This window comes from Aquarana catesbeiana, linkage group LG01, assembly GCF_042186555.1.
Source record: "Aquarana catesbeiana isolate 2022-GZ linkage group LG01, ASM4218655v1, whole genome shotgun sequence".
Classification (NCBI taxonomy): Eukaryota; Metazoa; Chordata; class Amphibia; order Anura; family Ranidae; genus Aquarana; species Aquarana catesbeiana.
The window spans coordinates 715,257,603-715,279,643 of record NC_133324.1 but is presented as its reverse complement, the minus strand read 5'-3'; positions in this window follow the sequence as shown (position 1 = coordinate 715,279,643).

Sequence of the window (22,041 nt, the reverse complement as noted above, 5' to 3'; positions counted from 1 at the left end):
CGTGTGTGGGGGGGGCCGGCAAGAGAGTACATTTGGGTATCCTTATCGAGTTTCTAACACATGTATTTTCTATTTGTATTTTGTTTGTTATGTTGTTGTAAAACGGATGTATTTTTATTTAATTTATTTCGTTACTTTGGTTTGTTGTATTTTTTTGGGTGGTGGTTATTTCACCATGAAATCTTTTTTATGTTGGCAATTTTAGTTGTTTTTACGTTGTTCACTTTAACTGTGCTGCGTTATTTTTAAAATTCTTTCTCAAGATGTTGTGCCTAATGTTGTTTTAATCCTTAATAGATGTCCATTTGTGGGTGCACTCCTTTTAACTCCTGTTAATTTACACTGCAAAAGGGTCCAACCTCAAACATATTCTGTTAGTGTCTCAAATTAACATACATGTGTGTATTTTGCTTTCCTTGCTTCTTTTCCAAGTCCTGTTTTTTTTTTTTTTTTGACCAATAAAATTGTTTCAAATTTTTTATGTGTGTTCTTTTCATGCAACGGATTTCCCAGCTGCAGCTTAACTAGGCTGACATGTCTTAGACAAATCCCTTTTTTATTTTTTTTTTAGTTTTAAGTTCCTTTCCTGGTGCCTTCATGGTGGCACATTGCATGGATTGTGCGCATGCTGCCATGGATAGGGACCAGGAAAGTAACATTTCAGAGTGGTAAGTATTCAATTTTCTATTTGAGCAGTGGTTTTCAGCCTCAGTCCTCAAGTACACCCCCCCCCCCGACAGGACATAATTAGGAAATTTATCTTATCTAAAATAGCTGTCCAAAATACAAAGCTGTTGACTTTGATTTCAAGCACCTGTGCAAGATGAAGGAAAACCTGCAAACATGGTCTGTTGGGGGGTACTTGAGGACAGGGTTGAGAAGAACTGATTTAGAGCACTTAACTAAAATCAAGCTGAAGACAATCCTATTCTAATTGTGGACATTTGAGGGAAATCTTTTTTTTTTTTTTTTTTTTTTTTTTGATTGGGCTTTGTGTCCCTTTTCTTAAAATTGGCTTCACTTCCTGTCACATAGCCAAACAGGAAGTGTAAAGTGTAAAACCCTAACAATATTTTTCCTTGGGGACACACAGGTCAATCTAACTAGTGTCCCCATCATGCAAATTGCACTCTAGCACTTTGTTGTGTACACCCCAACTTATTAGGTATTTTGGCGTTTATTAAAGGCAAATCCTTTCTGCAATACAAGTGTAGTTGATGAAAATCAGAGGGGAAGCACCCAGTCATGTAGAGGCAAAGATGCTGTTTTTTTTCTTTTCCTTGCATGTCCCCCTCGGATCTCCAGCAACTGCACTTCTAAGTGCACTTGTAGTGCAAAGTGGATTTACCTTTTAGTAAATAAACCCCAAGATACATAATAATTTGGGATGTACATGGCGAAATGCTAGAGTGCAATTTCCCGAATGGGGAAACTATTTAGATTGACCTGTGTGTCCCTAAGGACATACATAGGTGGGGGGTTGGCTATGTGACAGGAAGTGAATAATTTTGAATGAGAAATTGGCAAAATTTGGGAGTTGTCTTCTCCCTATCAGGGGTGTAGACATCTGACAAAACTTCTAATCCCTCTGCAGTCTATCCTCAAGCAAAAATAAGAAAGGATTTTAATTAGTTTAACTTTGCAAAGACACATTCCTAAGTTCAATTGTGATGCATGTTAATGGCCCATTTAAACCTTTAATAGAAAGTCATCAGTTGCCTTTGACTCTAAACATTATTTTTGGCCAGTCCTAGAAATTTGCATCTGTTTTTCTATTAACCACTTGGTGTCTGTGCTATAGCCAAACGACTGCCACAGCGTGGACCTGAATTTCTGGGAGGCTGTCATGGGACGGGCTCCCCTTGCGTTCCCTGCAGGGCACACTGAGTCACTGAGACTCAGGTGATCACAGATCGAAGTAAGGGCCGATCCCGGCCCCTTACCACGTAATTAGCTGTCAGCCAATGACAACTTATCACATGATGTAAACTAAAGCTCGGTAATTGTTTATTTTTTCCCCTCAAGCTGACAGCATGAGGATAAAAATAAAAGCTGATTACCTTGGCTTGTTCCTTGCACCTAAGCCAATGGCTTACCATTGGCTTAGGTGCAAGGAACATTGGTCCCAAAGAGGCAATTCTACCTCATCTGTGCCCACCAGTACCACCTGCCAGTGCCACCGATCAATGCCCACCAGTGGTCCCAAGCAGTGTTGCCTATCAGTGTAACCAATCAGTGCTGCCTCATCAGCGTACATCAATGAAGGAGAAAAATTACCTGTTTGCAAAATTTAATATCAAAATATACAAAAATATACAAAATTATTTATAAAAATCTGTCTTTTCTTTTTTTTTGAACAAAAGAAAAAAAACAGAGGTGATCAAATACCACCAAAAGAATGCTCTATTTGTGGGAACTTTAAAAAAAAAAACATTTGGGGAAGGTGATTCACCGCTCAGGTAGACTTGCTCCCAGGTGTGTGTTGAGTAGATCCTTCAGAGGAGGGGAGTCCCAGGTGCTGGCTAAATGCAAATTGAAGCAAGGTTTGAAACAAGAGAATCTGGATGCCGCACACTGGATAAAGTTGAAAATTCTTCTTTATTGTAAAAATAGGATCATCAAAAATACAGGACAATCAGGCAGATGGTACAGACACAGCTGACGCGTTTCACACTCTAGTTTGAGTGCTTACTCATGGCTTACTTAGCTATGAGTAAGCACTCAAACTAGAGTGCGAAACGCGTCAGCTGTGTCCGTACCATCTGCCTGATTGTCCTGTATTTTTGATGATCCTATTTTTACAATAAAGAAGAATTTTCAACTTTATCCAGTGTGCGGCATCCAGATTCTCTTGTTTCAAACCTTGCTTCAAAAAAACATTTGGCTAAGTATGACCGTGCAATTGTCATTCAACGTGCATCAGTGCTGAAAATTGTCCTGAACAGCAGGGGGGTTTAAGTGCCCAGTAAGCAAGTGGTTCATTTCCATGCCAAATATGGATTTCAGTAATAAAGATGTGTGCCCGCTGTGTATATGGCATGGGCGTAAGCAAGTCACACACATATAAACGGTACTCATTGTAAATCATGGGGTAGAACTTGTGATTAAACTTTTCAGTCCCAAGTGGCCTTAGGCTCTCTTTCCACTACTGCGACAGGACAAGTCAAAACACATGTATTTCAATGTTCCCCCGTTCTAATTGGTGCAACTCCAAAAAAAGTTCTTGCACTACTTTGTTCCAACTTCAGTGCGACTTTTTCTCCAATGTATTGAACTAGTCACATGACATGACATTAAGGCTCATTTTCCACTATTGCAAGCCCAAAATTGCGTGTTTTTTTGCCGCGAGATTCCAGCAACTATTTGCAGAAACTTGAAGCAATGCCTGTGTATTTTTGAGGTCTATGGGCCTCAAGTCGCATCAAAGTGGGACCAAAGTAGTGCAGGGACTACTTTGAAGTTGTTGCGACTTGAAGTCGCACACGTATGAACAGTACTCATTGTAAATCATGGTGTAGAACTTGTGATGCAACTTTTAAGTCTCAAGTGGCATGACAAGTCGCAATAGTGGAAAACAAGCCAAAAAAGCACATTGTAAATCATGCAACTTTGGGGTTGAAATAGTGGAAACAGAGCATTAGGCTAAAGCAATAATAGGAAGATACACTGTAAGAATTACACCTAATTGTAGAAAATCAAACAGGCTCTTGCACTGAATCTAATTTATGGAAGATCTAACTGATTGCCCAGTGTATGGTGACCTTTAAAGATATGAAAACTTGAATTTCTGGTGTTTAAGCCTCATACACACAATGGGACTTTGTACAAACTTTCCCGTGGATTTTTGTACAAAGGGCGTTAGCCTTAGGGTTCTTTCACATGGATGTGTCCGTGTACGGAGCCCGCTCTACTCAGCAGGGGATCGCTCCATCGATCCCCGCTGAGCAGGCGGATGACAGGTCTGTCTTTGCACACTGTGCAGGGACGGATCTTTCAGAGTGCTGCTCTCCTCTATGGGGGATCGGATGATGACAGACCGTAGAGTCCGTCGTCACCCGATCCGATCCGCAGATGGATGGAGAAATAGGTTTTTCCTCCGTTACACTTTTTCGGATTGGAGTGGATCAGATGTCAGCGGACATGTCACCACTGACATCTGACCCTCCATAGAGGTCTATGAAGTGTCCATTCAGGTCCGCAGGTCCGAGGCAGACCTGAACGGTCTGTCCATGTGAAAGGGGCCTTTCACACTGCGGCGGTGCGGGCTGCAATGGTAAAACTGCGCTAATTTTAGCACCGCTTTACTGGCAGTATTCGGCCGCTAGCAGTTTTAACCGCTAAGGGGTTAATTGGTTAAGGAGTTAAATTCGCCCGCAAAAGGCCGCCGCAAAAGACCGCCACAGCGGCGTTTTGCCAGCGGTATAGCCACGCTGTCCCATTGATTTCAATGGGCAGGAGCGGTTTATACACTGCTCCAAAGGTGCTGCTAGCAGGGATTTTTTTAGGCCCCTTTCACACTGTGGTGTATTTAGGCGCTACAGCGCTAAAAATAGCACCTGAAAAACGCCCTAAAGAAGCGGCTCCATTCATTCCAGTGAGGGCTTTCACACTGGAGCAGTGCGCTTGCAGGGCGTCACAAAAAGTCCTGCCAGCAGCTTCTTTGGAGCGGTGAACTCACCGCTCCTCCACTGCTGCTCCCCATTGAAATCAATGGGGCAGCGTTGTGATACTGCCAGCAAAACGCCGCTCCAGCGGCCTTTTTCGGATGGATTTAACCCCTTTTTTGGTAAATAGCGCCGCTTTACCGCAGATGCCCCCACCACCCCAGTGTGAAAGGGGCCTTACCATCATGCTAGCACACCGCTTTCCTGCAAGCCCCTCGGGCTTTCACACTGGAGTGAATGGAGCCACTTCTTTAGGGCATTTTTTCAGGAGCTATTTTTAGCGATATAGCGCCTGAAAAACGCCCCAGTGTGAAAGGGGCCTTAGGCCCCTTAGGCCCCTTTCACACGGATGGATAAAATTGTGCTTTTAGCGGCGTTTTCTACCACAGCTAAACGCACACAATGCTTTCCTATGGCCCCATTCACACACTGCGTTAAGCTTCGTTTTGATTACATGCGGTTTAGTGTGTATAGAAAAAATAGAATTGACTGCGTCCAGGAGCGATTTAGCGCAGCTATCCACACATAACCGCAGGCATTCGCAGTGCACTGTGTCAGCTACAGATAGCAGCACGAGCTGGCTCACTCATCGGGAAAGGAAAAAATGTTTTTTCCTTTCCCAATGAGCAACAAGCACAGGGATCTGACTTGGATCCCCACGAATGCCAGGCACTGTGGTATGAATCTTGAGGTAGAACACCACGCCAAATTTTACATAAAAAAACGGCATGGGTTCCCCTCCAAGGGCATACCAGGCCCTTTGGTCTGGCATAGATTTTAAGGGGAACCCCCTACGCCGAAAAAACGGCGTGGGGGTCCCCCAAAATCCATATCAAACCCTTATCTGAGCAGCCCAGCCGCTCAGGAAAGGGGGTGGGGACGAGCGAGCACCCCCCCTCCTGAATCGTACCAGGCCGCATGCCCTCAACATGGGGGATGGGTGCTTTGGGGAAGGGGGGCGTGCTGCGGCCCCCCCACCCCAAAGCACCTTGTCCCCATGTTGATGAGGACAAGTGTCAAGAAAAAAACACACTAGACAGGTTTTTAAAGTAATTTATTAGGCAGCTCCGGAGGTCTTCTTCGGACTTTGGGGGTCTCTTCTGCGCTCTCCAGCCTCTTCTCCGCATCTTCTTCCGGTGTCCAGTTCTTCTCTGTGCTGTCCGGCCTCTTCTCCCGGTGTCCGGTTCTTTTGCCGGGCTCATCCGCTATCTTCTGCTCTTTTGCTGCTCTTTTGCTAGCGGTGGCCTGGTCTTCTCCCACTGTCCGGTTCTTCTGTTGATGTCCGGTATCTTCTGCCGGACTCCCCCGCTATCTTCTTTCAGCTCTATTGCTAGCAGGGGCCCGGTCTTCTCTTGCTGTCCAGTTCTTCTGTCGCTGTCCGGTTCTTCTCCGCTCTCCGGTATCTTCTGCCGGACTCCCCCGCTGTCTTCTTCCAGCTTTTTTCCTAGCGGGGGATCGGTCTTCTCCTGCTGTCCGGTTCTTCTGTCGCTGTCCGGTTCTTCTCCGCTCTCCGGTATCTTCTGCTGGACTCCCCCGCTATCTTCTTCCAGCTCTTTTGCTAGCGGGGACCCAGTCTTCTCCGTCGTCCTGTTCCCTTTTCTCTTCTTCCGATGTTGACACAATGCTCTCTCCCGCTGTAATGCCGTCTGCGAGGTGTGCGCCGACTTATATAGGCATGGGGCGTGGTCACCGTGTGATGTCACTGGGTGACCCCGCCCCTTATGACGGCACAGTCCCAGGGCTGATAGGGAGGACATGCTCAGCATAGAAACTCACTGAAAACTAAGCAGAGTTGCCACTACAGTTGCAAAATCCCTAGCTGAATTTGGGACATGAACGGAAGGTGGAGATAGAGAGAAACAGGATCAACCAGGTTTTTTGCAGAATACAGAAAACAAATCTCATAGTGACTGAGTGAGTATGTAATCCTTAATTTTTTATAGTTTTTTTTTATCATTCAAAAGTTTTATTGAAAGAAAATGACAGTAAGAAAATGCACAGTACGCGACCCGCAGATGCAACTGCATATGTTTTATCAATACATCATATGGAAGCATGAAGTAACCTGAGAGCCCATTCCAATTATTTTCAATGATGTAGTGTACACAGGTACTACGTAAAGCGTACCTGGTCAGTGAAAATCAAATTTAAACATAGTAGAAATAAAGTTGACCACTTTTTAGTGTATTAACATTACCTGTTAACATAATCGACAGAATATTGATAACTATAGTTTATTCTGTATATTTATTAACATCCATTGGTATACTCATATCTGGTAGCCTAAGTAAAGAGAAAGAGGAGAAAAGGAAAGGAAAGAAGATTTAGAAAGAAAGGATTAGATGCTGCGTGTGTTATATATATATATATGTGTCCCGTTGTCCTCACAGAGGCTGGAGAGAGGTCTCCAACAACAAAGATCATATGGACTATTATGGGGCGTGGCAGTGCACAGCCTCCGTATAATCCTGTGAATATCTAAAGCTTAACCATGGCCGCCATGTCCTATGGAATATTTCCACATTGCCTCTGTCCTGGGCCAGGGTGTCCTTCATCTCGTTGATGCCACCAACTCTGAGCAGCCATTCCGAGACGGAGGGGACCCTGGATGAGTGCCACTAGTAGCATAGTGCCTGTTTCTAACTGACACCTCCAACATACCTCTGGTTTTTGGTTATCCCATTTGTGAAGTCTGTCAGGGGTGTTGTACGAGTGCTTCAGCTATTTGTAACTCGTTTCTTGTTATTTTGTGTTCATAGAGCATTTATGTGCCAATATGCATGCATATTTCTTCTTTTAATTCCTCCGACCACCTCCTCCTGTGTTCATCCGCTTCCATGCTCCTAGGGTGTTGTAACCAAGAATAGGTAATTGAAGTGGTCCTAACAAGTGGGGTTTTGCCATGGCAGATCGACTCCAGGTCTGCCAGGGGTCTGTACAAGGGATGAGCTGAACACCCCCCTGTTCGGTTCGTACCAGAACATGCGAACAGGAAAGAAGTTTGTTCGAACACGCGAACACCGTTAAAGTCTATGGGACACGAACATGAATAATCAAAAGTGCTAATTTTATAATTCGCACTAATTTCGCACTAATTTTATAATTCGTATAATATTGTTTTGCAACCAAGTTAAGCACACACCTGAAACCAACACCCTATTGTGCATATGGGATAAAGGTGATAACCCACCACCACAGCTGTAGATTGTGCTTACTAAATCTCAGGCTTTAGTATTCATTGAGCTCTATATCACTGGGAGATCGGTGGCTGTGTTAGGAAATCCTCTGAATAAACTAGCCTTTCATGTTCCTGCAGGAGTGATGTTCATCTGGGCTGTGTAGCTACACAGCCCAGATGAACATCACTCCTGCAGGAACATGAGAGTCCCCAGTGTTCTCCCAGTGATATAGAGCTCAATGAATACTAAAGCCTGAGATTTGGTAAGCACAATCTACAGCTGTGGTGGTGGGTTATCACCTTTATCCCATATGCACAATAGGGTGTTGGTTTCAGGTGTGTGCTTAACTTGGTTGCAAAACAATATTATACTATGGCAAGCATTTTTGTTTCTCTTTCGGTGATGAACTGAGGGGACTGTGCCTGAACTCTGACAGATTTGATCGGTCCTTATCCCTAAAGGCTCCGGCTGGGCTTAAGCCATCTGCTCAATATATTTTGCGCTCTGGTAAGGGCAATTTATGGTCGTGATCTTTTGGATTATTAACCATTCCTATGCATGTTGTACCATTTGGAGGATCTGTGGTGCCTTTCTTACCCTAAGTGATATTTGGACTATACATCATATTTATGTCAATATCCACTAAAGGATACTTAGCGCAGTTTATTTTATTATTATTGTTATCTTGTGTTGTCACACTGTTTACTGCCGCTTTATATATTTTTTTGCTCCAGCACGGTATTTTTTATTATATACTATAGACACCCCCAGCTACGAAATTTAAAGGGATATTACACTTTTATTGTTTGACTTTAAGCATTATTAAAATCACTGCTCCTGAAAAAACGGCTGTTTTTAAAACAGTTTTTTGCATTGATCCATGTCCCCTGGGGCAGGACCCAGGTCCCCAAACACTTTTTATGACAATAACTTGCATATAAGCCTTTAAAATTATTTATTATTATTATTATTTGATTTCTCCCATAGACTTTTAAAGGGTGTTCCGCGGCATTCGAATTTGCCGCGAACACCCCAAATTGTTCGCTGTTCAGTGAATTTGCGAACAGCCGATGTTCGAGTCGAACTCGAAGCTCATCCCTAGTCTGTTTATATATATATATATATATATATATATATATATATATATAAAAGTGCTGCGCAAATAAATTGTCCTTAAATGATATAAAAAGATTAAGCAGACGTAGACAGGAGATGGGGACACCAGTGGATAGTCAAAACGCCAGGGGTTGAATCAAAGGTGACTAGAATCCCTTCACCATACATAGATGGCCCCTCACCTGCAACCTTCGACCTGAAACAGGTCACACAGCAGACAAGCTGATCCAGGCAATAATGACTCCGTTCTTAGAATCCAACTCCCCCTCACGTCAGATAACTCAGGTGTTGTATATGCAAATAAAACATGCAGAATATAGTGCTCTCTGTACAAACTTTATTCATAAAAATGATAAATGAAGTGCACTCATATATACCGGCACTCAGGTCCGAGTGCCGGCTAACTGGCGTGTGATCGTAAACACAGGCTGACAGCCGCGGGTGACGTCATGCGCTACCTGGCCCCCCGTACGCGTTACGTCCGTGGGCGAGACTTCATCAGCGTGGGGCGCCGGTATATGTGAGTGCACTTCATTTATCATTTTTATGAATAAAGTTTGTACAGAGAGCACTATATTCTGCATGTTTTATTTGCATATACAACACCTGAGTTATCTGACGTGAGGGGGAGTTGGATTCTAAGAACGGAGTCATTATTGCCTGGATCAGCTTGTCTGCTTATGCTGTGTGACCTGTTTCAGGTCGAAGGTTGCAGGTGAGGGGCCATCTATGTATGGTGAAGGGATTCTAGTCACCTTTGATTCAACCCCTGGCGTTTTGACTATCCACTGGTGTCCCCATCTCCTGTCTACGTCTGCTTAATCTTGTTATATCATTTAAGGACAATTTATTTGCGCAGCATTTTATATATATATGTCTTTTGAGGTCTTTGTTGAATTTACCTTTGTGCTTGCTTGCATTTACTCATTGCATTGTCCATTAATGAGTCAGCGCTGAGTTCATTTCTATTGTTTATGATCATCCCTAGTCTGTACAGGTCCTGAGAACTTCTAACTTTGCCTAGGTAGCTTCTTATCTGAAAATGTGTCCATTGACGCATGTGAGGTAGATTACTCTCCAACTTAATAGAAGACCAGTCCTTAAATTTATCCCCATGAAGGCAGTCACCTGCATGTAAGGAAGCCTTCTCCATTGAGGGTTGTAATGTCGTGTTTTGCTCACCCTGGATGAAGTCAGGGTTATCCTTCAGTGGTGTTAATGGTCTGGGAAGCAGGGTGATATCTTTTTGTTTGGCTAGAATATTTAATATCCCCAAAGTGGTTCCAGTGAGAGGGTGTCTGCTTAAATCAGGTGGGTAGCTGTTCCGTGGGACCCATGGTGAGTATGCAAGCGGAATTGGGCATAAGTCTGCTTCTAATGATACCCAGTCCTTCAAGTGTTCGTGGCAGTGCCAATCAATTACCCTAGTTATGTGTGACGCGTTGTAATAATGTTTGAAATTCGGTAGTCCAATCCAACCTAATTCTTTGGGTTGCGTCAGTTTGGTCAATTTAATCCTAGGTCTCTTGTGGCGCCAAAGGAATCTCAGAATAACGGAACTCAGTGCCTTAAAAAATTTCTGTGGAATCCTTACTGGCAGCGTGCGCATAAGATAAAGGAATTTGGGTAAAATTACCATCTTAATGATTGCTGCTCGGCCAAACCACGAAAATTAACCCAAATTCCAGTCTCTAAGACTCCTCTCACAACTCTTAAGGATCGGGGGGGGTAATTCTTCTCAAAGGTAAATTGTGGTTAAGCTGTTAGCCATGTCCCCAAGTATTTAAGTGCAGAAGATTCCCACCTAAACGTCGAATTGGCTTTAGTCTGCTCAAGGGTCATATCTGGTAGAGAGATATTTAAGGCCTCAGATTTCGTTTACTTGATCTTTAGGTTTGATAGGTACCCATAATGGGAAACCTTATTTAATAAGTTGGGCAGGGATATTAATGGGTTTGTCAAAAAAAATAAAAGATCATCAGCATAAGCTGCTACCTTGAACACCTTGCCCTTCACCCTGAATCTGTTGATTGCTGTATTTGATTGGATCATTCTAATAAAAGGTTCCAACGAGAGGATGATTAATAAGGGCGATAGAGGGCATCCCTGTCTAGTCCCATTTGTAATATGTACCTTCTTCGATAATATGCCATTTATTTTCAATTGTGCCGATGGGTTTTGATACAACGCGGATATCCATGACATCATACGCGTTCCCATGCCTACGTGTTTGCACACCGCCAGCATAAAATCCCACGTTACTCTATCGAAGGCCTTTGAAGGCATCCGTGGACAGGAGAAGGCCCTCAATATTTCACAATTTTGCTGCGTGAATCAGGAGCAATGCTTTGGTGACATTATCTTTGGCTTCTCTGCCCGGCATAAAACCCACCTGTTCTAGACCTATCAGTTTTGGGAGGAGCAATGCAAGAACTTTTGCAAACAGTTTAAAATCAAAATTTTATAGGAAGATGGGCCGGTAGCTGACACACTCCCCAGGATCTTTGCCCTCCATCGGTATCACTGCGATTTCCGCTGAAAGAAAGTCTGGAGTTACTTCCCTAGGTGCGGACAGGGAGTTCAAAGCATCTCTAAGAGGATCTGTTATAACGTTGAGAAAGGTTTTATAGTATATTGAGGAATAGCCGTCTGGCCCTGGACTCTTACCCGCCTTAAGTTGTTTGATAGCTTGTCTCAATTTAAGGGATGATATGGGGTCCTCTAACAAGTTGGAGTTAGAGTTGGTAAGGGTTGGGAGGCCACTTTTGGTTAAAAATTCCTGAATAATTTGTGTCCTATCTCCCTCCATGTGCAGTTGTCGGTGTTGTTGGGGAAGGTTGTATAGTCTTGTGTAGAAGTTGTGGAAGTGTTCCACAATCTCTTCTGATGCCACGTCAAGCTTCCCGCTCTCTTTTTTGATACCAGCAATATTGATGTTAAAAGTGTGTGCCCGTAATGCTCTAGCTAAAAACTTGCCTGCCTTGTTCCCTGATTCATAATAATTTTTTTTTTAAAAAATAGCATGAGTTTGGCTCTTGAATCAAGTATCTGTTGCAATTCTTTTCTGGCATCTAATAGTTTTATGGCAGAGTCTGTGGAAAGAGATTGCTTATGAAGATTTCTAGCGTATTAATCTGTGTTATCAGTTTTTTTATGTTAGCTTCTCTCTCCTTTTCACGTCTTGAGCCTATTTCGATTAGCACCCCCCTGACGGTACACTTGTGCGCTTCCCATACCATCAGTGGGTCTGTGTCTGGGATGACATTATTTTATGTGGTTATCTCATTGAGGAGTGATGGGTCGGTCAGCAACGATGCGTTAAGTCTTCATGTCAGCTGTTGTCGTATGGGACCCAAAAGGGTTCAGAGTAAGGGAGATAGGTGCGTGGTCTGAGATCGTCTGTATGCCCACGTGTGCTCCTGTCACTCGTGTGAGATCTCTTTGTGAAACAAACAGATAATATAAGCGTGCATACCGGGAGTGCGGGGTGGAAAAGTGTGTAAAGTCCCTCCCGTCCGAATTTAGAAAACGCCATGTGTCTATCAACTGTAGTGATTGCAGAAGGGATTTGATCCTTTTAAGAATTTTGTAGGTTATGCATGTCTTTTCGTTGGAGGTATTGGTAAGCAGATTCAGCGGTATGTTGAAATCTCCCCCTAAGATTAAACACCCTGTTGCGAATCCCTCAAGTTCTCTGACAATGCGTTGACAAAACGTAACGTGGGCTCTATTTGGGAAATAGACGTTTGCCATGGTCACCGGAGTGCCCCCCTAGGTTCCCTTCAGAAATACAAACCCACCCTCAGGATCACATAGTTGTTCAGATAATTCAAAGGGGGCCTCTTTACTGATCAGAATGGAGACCCCTTTGGACCTGGAGTCTGGATTAGTGGAGTGAAATGTCCTTGTGAAGTATGAATTTGTAAGTTTTGGTATGTGTTTTAAAATGGTGGAACAATGTTCTGGAATGTTTAGGCCCTTGATATTATGCGAAATTACTGAGGGGCGTTGCCCCAAAGATGAATAGGCCATGGCGGAAGGTCAGGAGGAGGTGCTCGGAGGATCAGTCTGCAAAAAAGCACAACTGTGACACAGAGTTTAGTATTGAAATCAGGCACTCAAAACAATAGTCCTATATTGTTGCTAATGTGTACCGTGTAAAAGATTTACAGTGAAAGAGATAGAAATAGAAAGAAAAAAGAAGTAATAAGATTTATTTGCACAAGAATGATGTGCTGGTAATCCTCCCCCCCAGAGCAACTAATTATTCCACCTGTGAGAGGAGCTTACCAACTCCGTTTAAGGTGTCCCGCGTCCTACTGAGGAGCCGCGAGACACTCTGTGGGGTAAGAGAGAGGCGCCAACAACCAGGTGTCAGAACACTTATTAATTTTCAATAGCGTGTAATCAAACAGGTAGACTTAAAGGGTCGCCCTAAATGCTGCACGTGCAGCTGTAATTGCTATAACTAAAACATCATAACTAATATTCACACGCGACCATGGTGTGGGCAGTAAGCCAATGCAAACTTGTTAGAATTTTCAACAGTTGGGCATCAGCCACTCTAGTTGACGTAGGTATACCTTCTCATATGTTGATAGTAGACCCTGAGCATATATAAAAATTGTCCCCGATTGCATAGAAAACACATGAAGTGAAACATAACATATTCCCCAAGCTAGTGAATAGGCTTTTCAGAGTATGCTGGGTGAACTACTGCTAAGTACCGTAATTGTCAGTCAAATAGGACCATGTTACCGTAAGTTCGACCAATAATCAGGGCAGTGGTGTCTGGTGGTATCTTCCTCACCGAAGGTATACCACGAGCAAAACATAACATTGGTCATGACAGATTAACCTGTAATAAAAATGGACAGCTACCAATCCTGGGTATCACGACCATATACTCTGAGGTGCGTCCTGATCCCTGCTGATCTCGCAAGAGATGGGGGTCCAACATCTTTTGCTAGTGACCTGCAGGGATAAAGAGCAAGGCAGTCTGTGCTCAATAAGTGCAACTAGCTTGAGGGTCAATTTTGATAGGATTGAACAGTGGACAGTATGAGTGGGCATTTAGCAATCCTGGGTAACACGTCCATATACTCTGAAGTGTGTCCTAGACTCTGCTGATCTCGTGTGAGATAGGGGTCCAGCATCTATTGGCAGGATCCTACAAGGATAAAGAGCAAGGCAGTCTGTGCTCAATAAGTGCAACTAGCTCGAGGATCAATTTTGATATGAATTCTGAGGAGTCAGGTATGCAACATTTTAGTGGAGTGATGCATCAACGCTAGAAGACAATGTGTTATGTTGGAATACGATGACAGGGTAACTTAAACTGTTATTCTTTGTGAGGAGAAAAGGCCACGTTATGATTGTGTCACTCATTGTCCTGGTCTCTAACAGCCTCATTTAGCCTCTTTGGGGTGCCTGATTTGGATCTACCCCCACGGTTGTGTTTAGGTTTTTTAGACTCTTTTGTCTGGAGAGGCAAAGGGAGAAGTAGGTGGGCTCCTTTCCAATGGTGGTTGAATCGCGCTAAAACAGATTGGTGATCATACACATCATCACCAAACCAAATATTTAGAACTAAGTGAAGAGTTCCCCTTTAGTGTATACATAATATACAAAACACATGTCAAATGAATAATCAATCCAAAAATAAAATGTTCAAAGTGATAATAAAAAGTCCATGTATAAAAAATAAATCACCCAAGTGATATAAAAGTATCTTAAAAAAGTTCCAAAAGACATAAATTCTTGCTGAGAGAAGAAAAAAGCATGCTTGCTCCACCACCGTGAAATGAGACTGGCCGCTTACCAGAAACTCATGATCCCCCGTTACAGAGATTCAGAGAAAGCTGTTTGTTAATACTGCTTCGAACCAGGACCAATGATCATAGACCTTATACCAAGACAAGACATCAAAGACTGCAGGGTCAGGCTAAAGATGTTCACACTGACAGGTACTCAGACATCAGCCCACAGCATTGCAGATCCGGTCATAGAAGGAAAAAAAGGCTCCATATAGTGTAAAATCATTAACTTTATTGGATAAGTAAAAGGTTAAACTCACATGTTAGTAGACAATAGTAGGCATGTAGTGTAGTCTGGAGCACCGGCCGGAAGCTCACAGACAGCCCGTCCTACTGCAAACAACAGCAGCAATGGGAGGTGACAAGAACACGTCGCTCTGCCCTATGTGGCGTTTCGTCATAGAGTCACATCATCCAGCCCCTGGATGATGTGACTCTATCACGAAACGCCGCGTAGGGCAGAGCGACGTGTTATGGAGTCTACACTATATGGAGCCTTTTTTTCCTTCTATGACCGGATCTGCAATGCTGTGGGCTGATGTCTGAGTACCTGTCAGTGTGAACATCTTTAGCCTGACCCTGCAGTCTTTGATGTCCCGTTTTGGTATAAGGTCTCTGATCCATTGGTCCTGGTTCGAAGCAGTATTAACAAACAGCTTTCTCTGATCCTCTGTAATGGGGGATCATGAGTTTCTGGAAGCGGCCAGTCTGATTTCACGGTGGTGGAGCAAGCACGCTTTTTTCTTCTCACAGCAAGAATTTATGTTTTTTGGAACTTTTTTAGGATACTTTTATATCACTTGGGTGATTTATTTTTTATACATGGACTTTTTATTATCACTTTGAACATTTTATTTTTGGATTGATTATTCATTTGACATGTGTTTTGTATATTATGTATACACTAAAGGGCAAATCTTCACTTAGTTCTAAATGTTTGGTTTGGTAATGATGTGTATGATCACCAATCTATTTTAGCGCAATTCAACCCGCCTTTTTTCTTATTTAATTTCACGGTGTTTGTGTTACATAGATGAATCACGGCTATAATTGTTACTGTTTATGTATTTCACCATAGCGCAGTTATTCCCCTCATTTTCCTTTCCAATGGTGATTGTAGAAAATCAGCATACCACTCTGGTAAAGCAGTCTGACCTAAGTCTAATGCATCACAAAATTCTGGAAGGTCAGCAGGTCTGCGTAATATGTGCTGGCGGCCATTGTGCGTGACCGTGAGGAAGAATGTAAAGCGGCAGATATATCTTAGGTCTCTTTCCCTCAATTTCTCCAACAGTGGGTGCAAAGCACGCCGATTTATCAGCGTGATCTGAGATAGATCCTGAAATAGCATTATACTTGCTCCATTAAAATTTATTTGATCATTTCTCCTCACCTTGCGCATTGTTTCCTCCTTCAGCACAAAACTTTGTAGGCAACAAAGTATGTCTCTCAGGGGAGCTGTATCTGGCCCTTTAGGCCTGAGTGCTCTGTGTGCTCTTACAAAGTTAATTTCCATGTCCTCCTATCTTTCAAGCAGGCTATTGAATACTCTCCTTAGTGCTGGAACAATCTGGTCAGCTTCCACTGATTCAGGGATCCCCCTTACTCTAATGTTGCACCTCCTTCCCCTATTATCAAGGTCCTCAATGTGCCGGTTCATATCTATGTAATGCTGTGACTGTGTTACCGTGGCCCTCTCCAATCTATGGATGGCCTTGTCTCTGTGCTTCCCCTCAGTCTCTGTCACCGCCATCTTCTCATTAAGTACTAGCATGCTTGTTTTCAGGTCGGTGATTGCAGCTGAGAAGGTGGCCTTAATGTCAGCGGCAAACACTGACATATCAGAAAATGTTAGGGGATGATCCGGTCTGGACTTACCCCTGCTGGTGTCCTCTGGGGCTGACTGAGAGTCCTCACTGCCTTCTTCCTCCTGGTATGTAGGTGCCATCTTGGGCCTTGTCATGCTGCTGCTAGCTGCTGGCTTAGTTTTAAAGATATTTGCAATGTTTTGTGTCGCCGCTGACACTGAGTTGCGGCGCAGACGAGACTGCGGGGTCGGGTGTAGCTTTCTGCCCGGCACCTGAGAGCTGTAGGTCGGGTTAAATGCTGTGAATGGCTGCGTGTGCTGCGGAGCTCCTTCACTGTGCTGCCATCTCCGCTGCGTGCCAAGCCACGCCCCTTTTTATAGTTTTTTATGATGTGGGTTTAGTGACACTTTATGTCTCTGCCTTTTTTCTATTTTTTCTCAATAAAGGTTTATTTTGTAAATGTGAAGATACAGTAAAGTAAACATTCTACATTTATATTAGATATAAAGGATGTATAAACAGGCCTTTTCTCACACACATGCTGCAGACCACAATGTTACTGTTTGGAGCCTCTGCCTGCAGTGTATCAGCACTTCAGTGATACCGGTCAGCATCAAAAGGCCCTTATTCCTCCTCCTTCTCCTCGTTCCTCACTTTAAACTTCTCCCCCCACTCAACAACATTTTCCATCTGCATTTGCAGCAACATCCCCGGTCTCAAGTGATAGGAAGGGAAGCTTGAAATGAGGTTTGAGAAGCCTACTTTATAGCACATCAAGCAATGAAGAGGGTCAGCTTGGAGTCATTCTGAGTAAGTCGAGTGTAAGCTTGAACCTTGCTGTAAGTCTCCCAATGTCACCATCTTCAGCAACATCCATGACCAGGCAGATTTCACTTCTGCAGCTACTAGAGCAGAAAAAAGTCCCCTAATCATGACCAGCATCTCAATGCCAACTTGATAAAACTGATGGCTTTACAACCGCTGCCATTTCAATTAGTGGAATTCGCCCCCCTTATCAACCCCTACTTTATCCTAAATAGTCCTAACTCCTTCCTCTTTTATGTATTTCTTCTTAACTACTAATATATAAACTTCTTTTTACATTTGTTTTCTTCACTCAATTTTAAATGTTACATTAAGAAGGTGCACATATAAAGAAAAGCAACCTTAATTTCATATATATATATATATATGTATGTGTATATATGTGTATATATATATATATATATATATATATATATATATATATATATATATATATATATATATATATATATATATATATATATAAACTTATAACAAAGTACATTTTTAAAATTATGCTTAGACTTGAATCTAACACTTTTCAGAGGAGTTTGACAGGTTATTATTAAAATGATACTACCTCACTGCCAGTTTATGTTTTAACCCTGTAAACGCTGCTCCAAGCACCCTCATTCGTGACAGTAGTGATAGTTGTATGCAGTGGATGCAAAGCAAAGTATTGTAACACCAGCATATGAACACCACCATGTGCGGCCTTTGCAACTTAAGGAAAGAGAGCTCGGGGGAAGGCGCCAAAAACATTTCTCAACCACATGTTTTTAATGACCCCCTCCCCAACTGCAATTCTAAAATCCAAATGAGCCCTAACCTTATATCTGTTCTGACTGCTACTTTCATCAGTCAATTCAGGCCTAGGATCAATTAATTACAAAAATCAGGTATTGCAGCCAAAACTAACGTTTTGTCATGTGATAATGGGGTGCTGTTGCTGTATTTAAACCAAGTAATAAAGTAAAAGTAGAAAAAGACTACATATCCAAAATATGTGGTGCTAGGGTACAGTGTCTCTGGTGCTGTCTGTAAATATCATGCTGTTCTATAATACCACACACAGTTTAAACATGTCTCCTAAGAACTGGTGTTTTTCCAACCTCACCCTAAAGTCACTTAAACAGGAGACTCTTCTGGCCCTTTTTAAAAATTGCTTTTGCATTGGTTCATGTCCAGTTAATTGCCTCTTGAGTGTTACTGCTGAAAAAGCAGGAGTGGCATGGATGGGACCCAGCACAATCTTAAATATCCACATATTGCATGGGGTTTTGTCCTGCATAGGCTGATGTAACGCTGCCAACACACACCCTGTATCACTATCAGAACATAGCAGGGCATATCATTCTTTGACTGAATTTAGCTTTTCCGTGCTGTCAAATATAAGCAAATGGCTGGTAGGAAAGGGTTAAATTATCCTGTAAATGTAAACAAATGGTGTTGCACCTAGCTACTGATTGCTTTATTCTCCAGCTTTGAATGATTCCAGCTGAACCGCATTTTCTTAAAACTGGGACAGGTCACGCAAATGTAGCAATTTGTGCTGCTCACAATTTAACAATTTGTCAATCAATAAATACTTTATCATGAAGTGTCATATTGGATGGTAGATCAAAGGCAGGCTCTGGATAGTAATAGTCTCCTCTACAGACTCTAAACAAGCAACTATATCTAAATACAGTTCAAAAGGAATCTTTCATATTTTTTTCTGGTTATGCACATGTTATCAGCCTGAAGTTATAGGTTAGTAATTTTAGGGGTTAATCACTGATAGAAGCAAGAAATGTACAAAACATTTATTTTCAAAGTCATAGCTGACTCGAACTTTGCAGTTTTAGTCTACACAGTCGCCTAATGAATTTTATTACTTCATCCCTATATTTTTGCAGGGTGATTTAAATAAATGAACATCAACAGGCTTATTTAATGAAGCTGTAGAAAATGCAGTCACTGTCTGCAAGCTATGATAACCTAAAGAAAACAGCCTACAACATCTCTCCTGTACTGCCTGGAGCTACTCTAAATTCTTCCACCTTCCTTGTCAGGAGATTACACACCCCTACCCCCATCCTCATGCAACAATTACAGTATATGCCCAGTGCCCAAATTAACTCTTGGCATTGTAACATGGAGGATGAGCCCTATCTTATGCAAATAACATCTAACAAACAGGTTTTAGTAGAGAATAGAGTGAACAGGGGGGGTGACCTTATTAATCTGCTGCTGCTCTTTTACTGTCCTATCAACATTTTGAGGGTGGTGAGAGGGCACCAAAGTATTTATTAATTGTTACAGAAAATGCAAAGTCAGCTGCTGGGCTGGGCTGGGCAATCTAATCTGACATAATTGTGTACATTTCAGGACAAGCTACCAAGAACTGCTCATGATCAAACTGGGTCCTCTTCATTTAGTGGTGTAATAATAGGTACCACTTGCTTGTATTTTATATATTTATTGGTTAAACAAGTTGAGGGCCATTTTTTTTGCCTTTTTTAGTGTTAAGGCAACACTCCCCTAGCACACCCATGCTCTCTCAGATATTAGTTCACCAGCGCAGTACACCAAGGTACTTCAGCAGCAACTGAATGACTCAATAAACATTTATAGCGCAAAATATTCTTCTTGCACAGCCTACTGAAAAACATCAGCAGAATCTGCAATAGGACTAGAGGATAGAAAAAGAACACTTGGTAAGGCTGTGTTGCAGCCCCATAGAGTTGAAGAAGAGCCTTCCTACCACCTCAGGATGGCTGCTGTGCAATCTGGGAGGAAAGAGGACTGCTGGGAACCACCTAGAATGATGGATAATATATTCCCCAGGATACAATTCTTTAGAAAGCCAAGAATTGGATGAGACTAAAAGGAACAGGAAGACAGGGATCTGCAAGAGGAGGAAAATGAGAGAGAATCCAGGACTTGGAGCAGTCTTGTGGGGAACATGAGAAATGACCACTGGGAGAGTTGCTGTGTTGGAGAGCTGCCTGCTGTACTGTTTGCCATAGTGCTGGAGAGTGAAAGACTGGGCTGCCACATTTGCACAGAGTTCACAGCTGCCAGGGAGCATCACTGGGTTTTAACCCTTCCCCATGGTATTCACAAAGTAGGGATGAGGTTCATAGTGTGACTCACATGTAAAAGTAGAAGAACATATATAGGGAATAGCCTCTGTGTCAGAAAAGGCTTGCTGGGAACAGTAGTTTTACACAAGCTGGTGCATGTTTGTGGGTGCCTATGTGCATGCGCATGCACGGTGGCATGCGCACGTGCAATCCCTGGCGCCAGGCGGGCTATTTAAACTCAGCTGTTATACCGAAGCATTGCTGTCTGATCTACAGCGTTCCCTGTGAGTTACTTGCTTATCTAATCTGTTCCTGTGATTAACCGGCTTGCCTTGTGACTTCCTCTGCTATCTTCCTGCATCTGACCCCGACCTGTTCACAACCTTGCACCTGCTTATCCTCTGGTTCATCCGTGCCTGCCTGTTACAGACCCGGCTTGTCCATTGACTCTGCTCCTGTCTCCTGCATGTGTTCCAGTACTGTCTTTCTGTGTATGACCCAGCCTGCCTGACCTTCCTGTGTTCTAGACCCTGGAACCTCCTCTCTGTATCCCATGTGTGGTTTCCTGACATGAGCCTGCTAGAGTCTTCAGCCAAGTCTGCTGTCTCCAGTCTGCCGACTACCAGCCACAGCATTATCCGGTACTCCAGACCTACTTCCCAGCTGTTGATCCTGCCAGGCATTAATGCTACCCTGTACTCCTGTGCCTCCTGTTCACTCTATCAGGGGCCACGAGTCAGGGGCATAAGAGAGGCCTTCCTCTGCATATCGGACTCATCTGCTAGGTATGTGACAGTATCAGACAGCCATGTCTGAGCCCGAGCAGGGAACCTCTCCTATGGATGAACGTTTACATCTGGCAGGCCTGACACAGGCTGTCAAGAGTCTACAAGGGGGCTATACCCGTTTGGAGGAACGTGTTCAAGCACTTTCATCTCCTGCTGCAACCCAGGGGTCTCCACATCCCTCAGCTGCCACAGCCAGCGCACCTGCTCCACCTGCAGTAATGATACTAACCACTGAGCCTTGTGTACCTACACCTGAAAGGTTCTCGGGAGAACGCAGCAAATTCAGGGCCCTCCGCAACTCCTGTGAACTTTATTTTGCTCTGCAGCCATGTACCTTCTCCTTAGAGGCTCCCAAATTGGGCTTTGTGATTTCCCTGCTACAGAATGATCCTCAGTCTCGGGCACACCATATATTTGAACAAAAAGCAGCAGAACTGGCTAACCTGACTACATTCTTTGATGCCATGGCTCAACTTTATGAAGATCCCCAGCTATCTCCAACTGTGGAAGCCACACTTCATTACAGCAAGGTCGCAGACCAGCAAATTACTATGTTGCAGAATTTACTGTAGATGTTAGAGTGCTGACACCAACTGGAATGATGCTGCCCTCCACTACCAGTTTTGTTTGGGACTGTCAGACCCACTAAAGGATGAATTAGCCCAAGTTGGGGTGCCCCAAACTCTGGATGCACTTGGTAATCTGGCTATACAGATCAACCGATGTCTGCAAAAATGCAGATCAGAAAGGGCCACGGGTCAACCTCGCCCCCCCTGGATGTTGCCAAGAGTTCCCAGC